We start from the raw sequence: 5,123 nt of genomic DNA, 5'->3' as shown, positions 1-5,123 counted from the left end.
CCCTGTTTTGTTCAACCAGTTTATTCCGCTAAAATTAAAGTCACCCATGACATAAATACTGTTAGATCTAGATGCTCTAGATATTTCATCCCATAGATGCTTTGCTTCCATTCTGTCTAAATTTGGTGGCCTATATATTACTCCTATTATAATATTATTAGCTTTTTCGTTTAATTCAATCCAAATAGTTTCTGTGTGTGGCTCTGTTTTGATTCCCTCTTTGAGACTACATTTCAAATTGTCCCTAACATATATGGCTACTCCACCTCCTCGTCTAATATATCTATCTGTGTGAAATAGTTTAAATCCATATATTTGATATTCAGCTAATAGTTCTCTATTTTCTACATTCATCCACGTTTCGGTAAGTGCAATAATATCTATTTTTTCTGTGCAGACAAGAGCATTTAATTCGTTAATTTTATTTCTTAGACTTCTACTGTTAGTGTAATATACCCTAAGTGAATTGTTATTTTGCGGACCTTCTCTTTCCCTGATCGTTTTGCCAATTCCTTTCTCCCACAAACACATACTTTTATTACCTCCTTCCTCCAAATCAATTCCCATACCTCTATCTACTAACAGTTTAAACCCAAACAAACACCTCTAACCACTTCTTCTAGCGAGTTCGCAACAGCAACAACCCCAGCTCTCGATAGATGCACCCCATCACGAGCATACATTTCATTTCTTCCATAGAAGTGTTCCCAGTTGTCTATGAAAGATATTGCATTTGATTTGCAATATCTTTCCAGCCGGCAATTGACACCAAGTGCCCTCGATATCCATTCATTTCCCACTCCCTTTCTTGGAAGAATGCCACATATGATCGGGATTCCTCCCTTGCTCCTAACTACCTCTATGGCTGTTTTATACCTCTGAATCAGTTCCTCACTCCTGACTCGACCAACATCATTTCCTCCCACGCTAATGCAAATAATGGGATTGTTCCCATTACCAGCCATAATATCATTCATGTTGTTTATAATATCACCAATGCCAGCTCCGGGATAGCAAACCCTTAACCTGTTCCCCCTATCTCTAGCACAAAACGTTCTATCCAAATACCTTATCTGGGAATCTCCCACAACTAATGTTTGCTTAGGTACTTCCTTTACTTTCTGAGGGGCCTGCGCTTCCTTTCTCTTCGTTGCTTTCCCTTTTGCGCGATCCACAGTCTCTCCACAGCACTCGTCCTCCAAAACGTCAAATGAATTTGAAGTTGCTATGGCGTTTGAAGGCGGCTTTATCAAAGTCTTCTTAAGGCCCCTGTCTTTCGCAACTCTCCAAGACGAGGTCCCTTTACTGCTGGTCTCCTCCTTCGTTACTTCTCGTTGTTTTTTAAGCTGACGCACCTCCTCCCGCAGAGAGTCCAACTCTGTCCTCAGGGCTCCCACTAGAGTCACCAGGTCCTTCACTACAACTTCCATATTGCTAACAGGGTTGTTGATTTGTGGAACCAATTGCCGCGTAACATTGTGGAGGTGGGGTCCCTCGATTGTTTCAAGCACGGGTTGGACAAGTATATGAGTGGGATTGGGTGGTTATAGAATAGGAGCTGCCTCGTATGGGCCAATAGGCCTTCTGCAGTTACCTTTGTTCTTATGTTCTTATGTTCTGTCTCAGTTTTTAATGGACCTATCCTTTCCCTAGTCTTAGTACGATGTAACTGAAAAAAACCTTTAGGATTTGTCTTTGCTTGCCCTGCTATGCGAACTTCATAGTTTCTTTTTGCTTTCCTTATCTCTTTTTTTAACATTTCTAACCAGTTGTACGAATTCCTGTTCTAAAGTGACCTCCCCATTTTTAATCCTTTTGTACCAAGCTCTCTTTTTACCTATAAGGTTCTTCAAATTCTTTGTTATCCACTTTGGGTCATTAGTATTCGATCTATTCAATTTGTATGGTATACTACGTTCCTGTGCTTTGTTTAGAATATTCTTAAATAAGTTATATATTGAATCCACATCGAAATCCCCATTTAAGTCACCTATCGCTGGGTTCATGTCTCGCTCCAAGACAGGCCCACACCCCATACCCAAGACTTTCCAATCAATTTGACCCAAAAAATTTCTTAGGCTATTAAAATCAGCTTTTCGAAAATCTGGCACTTTAACAGAATTTTCTCCTACTGGTCTATTCCATTCTATGCTAAATCTGATTTCTTTGTGATCACTGCTCCCTAGCTCACTCCCTATTTCGATGTCATTAATTTGCGTTTCCCTGTTAGTTAACACTAAATCTAAAATATTATTTTCCCGTGTTGGATCCTTAATGTGTTGCGTAAGAAAGCAATCGTCAATTAATTCTAGAAAATCTTCTGCTTCACTATTCCCTGTTTTGTTCAACCAGTTTATTCCACTAAAATTAAAGTCACCCATGACATAAATACTGTTAGATCTAGATGCTCTAGATATTTCATCCCATAGGTGCTTTGCTTCCATTCCGTCTAAATTTGGTGGCCTATATATTACTCCTATTATAACATTATTAGCTTTTTCGTTTAATTCTATCCAAATAGTTTCTGTGTGTGGCTCTGTTTTGATTCCCTCTTTGAGACTAAAGATTATAAATAGACTAAATCTTTGAGACTAAAATATATATATATATATATTGTTGAATATGAGCGAAAAAGTAAGATTAATAATTCTAACACGAATTTTTTCAATATTATGTTTTTCTTCATTGTCAATGGTAATGAAAATAACAATTCTCCAAAATTCATTTTTTTATTAATGGTCTGACACCTGAACGCGTTTCGTAATTCGTATTACATTTTCAAAGACTTAATTTACACTCAAATTCATCGTACTAATACTCTATTGGGTGAGGTGATATGGTACAAAAGTTTTGGGTGAGGTGACAAACACAAGACAGAACACGAAACAATGGGTATAACTTGGATATGTGAACATAAGAATGGAAGTAACTGCAGAAATCCTATTGGCCCATACTTCCTCTTGCTCCCTCCATATTGGTTCGGGGTCTTGAAGTGGGAAGAATATAGTTGTGCATTAATTGGCTGTTGATTGCTGGTGTTGACTTTTTGATGTGTAGTGCCTCGCTGATGTCAAGCCGCCTGCTATCGCTCTACCTATCGATGATTTCTGTGTTGTTTGTTAAGATTTCTCTAGTGATGGTCTGGTTATGAGAAGAGAGTATATGTTCCTTGATGGAGCCCTGTGGTTTATGCATTGTTAATCACCTGCAAAGAGACGTTGTTGTCTTGCCTATATACTGAGTTCTTTGGGGCTTACAGTCCCCAAGTGGGCATTTAAAGGCATAGACGACGTTGGTCTACTTCAAAGCGTTCTGCTTGGTGTCTGGGGAGTTTTTCACGAGTTGATTGGCCGTTTTTTTGGTTTTATAATAAATTATCAATTGTATTTTCTGATTTTTGTCTGTACAGATGACGTTCCTATCAACAATATCTTTCAGGACCCTTTCCTCTGTTTTATGAGTCGTCGAGAAGAAGTTCCTGTAAAATAGTTTAATTGGGGGTACAAGTGTTGTGTTTGTTGACTCTTCAGAAGTTACATGGCGTTTTACCTTTCTTTTTATGATGTCTTCAACGAAACCATTAGAGAAACCGTTGTTGACTAAGATCTGCCTTACCCTACAGAGTTCTTCATTGACTTCTTTCCATCCTGAGCTGTGGCTGAGAGCACAGTCGACGTAAGCGTTGACAACACTCCTCTTGTACCTGTCTGGGCAGTCACTATTGGCATTGAGGCACATTCCTATGTTTGTTTCCTTAGTGTAGACTGCAGAATGGAAGCCTCCGCTCCTTTCCATGATTGTTACAGCCAGAAAGGGCAGCTTCCTATTATTCTCCATCTCATACGTGAAACTCAACACAGAATTCTGCTCAAATGCCTCCTTCAGCTGCTGCAGACATCTGGCATCAGGTACCTGTGTAAAAATGTCGTCAACATACCTGCAGTATATGGCGAGTCTCAAGTCTATGTCAACTAAGACCATCTGCTTGATGGTGCCCATGTAAAAGTTCGCAAACAGGACACCTAGGGGAGAACCCATGGTGACCCCATCTACTTGCTTATACATGTGCCCCATCTGGGCTCACGAAGGGTGCCTCTTTAGTGCAGGCTTGGAGTAGTTTCCTCAGTATGCTTTCTGACATGTCAAGAGGAGTGCAAACCGGGTCATGATACACTCTGTCTGCTATCATCCCAATTGTTTCGTCTACAGGTTCGTTGGTAAATAGTGACTCCACATCCAACGAGGCTCTTATCCCTGTGGCCCTTGTTCTGCGCATTAAGTCAACAAATTCCTTGGGAGACTTCAAGCTGAAAGCACTGGGTACATTAAGAGTCAGCAACCCGTTGAGTCGCTTAGTCAGTCTGTATGTGGGTGTGGGTATCTGGCCGATGATTGGCCAAAGTGGGTTTCCAGGCTTGTGGGTCTTGACATTTCCATAGGCATATCGAGGTTTGTATTTCCCAACAACCTTTGGCAGGTGGAGTCCAGATTTCTTGGCGTTCACAGTTTCGATCAATCTGTTTACCTGCGTTTTCAATTCGGCTGTAGTGTCCTTCGTTATCCTTTGGAATTTAGTCTGGTCAGAGAGTATGAGATTCATTTTTGCCAGATATTCGTCTCTGTTAAGAATGACGTATATTGGCGACTTGTCACCTCTCCTAATGACTAGCTTGAAGTCTCCCAAGGAATTTGTCGACTTACTGTGCGGAGCACGGGGATAAGAGCCTCGTTGGATGTGGAGTTACTATTTACCAACGTACCTATGTACGAAACAATCGGGATGATAACAGAGTGTATCGTGACACGCTTTGCACTCCTCTTGACATGCCAGAAAGCATACTGAGGAAACTACTCCAAGCCTGCACTAAAGAGGCACCCTTCATGAGCCCAGATGGGCACATATATAAGCAAGTAGATGGGGTCGCCATGGGTTCTCCCCTAGGTGTCCTTTTGCGAATTTCTACATGGGTACCATCGAGCAGAGGGTCTTAGTTGACATGGACTTGAGACCCGCCATATACTGCAGGTATGTTGACGACATTTTTACACAGGTACCTGATGCCAGATGTCTGCAGCAGCTAAAGGAGGCATTTGAGCGGAATTTTGAGTTAAGTTTCATGAAC

The sequence above is a fragment of the Procambarus clarkii genome, chromosome 22 (genome assembly GCF_040958095.1).
Source record: "Procambarus clarkii isolate CNS0578487 chromosome 22, FALCON_Pclarkii_2.0, whole genome shotgun sequence".
In the NCBI taxonomy this organism is placed as follows: Eukaryota; Metazoa; Arthropoda; class Malacostraca; order Decapoda; family Cambaridae; genus Procambarus; species Procambarus clarkii.
The sequence above is the reverse complement of the archived record's forward strand: the minus strand, read 5'-3'. Positions refer to the sequence as shown.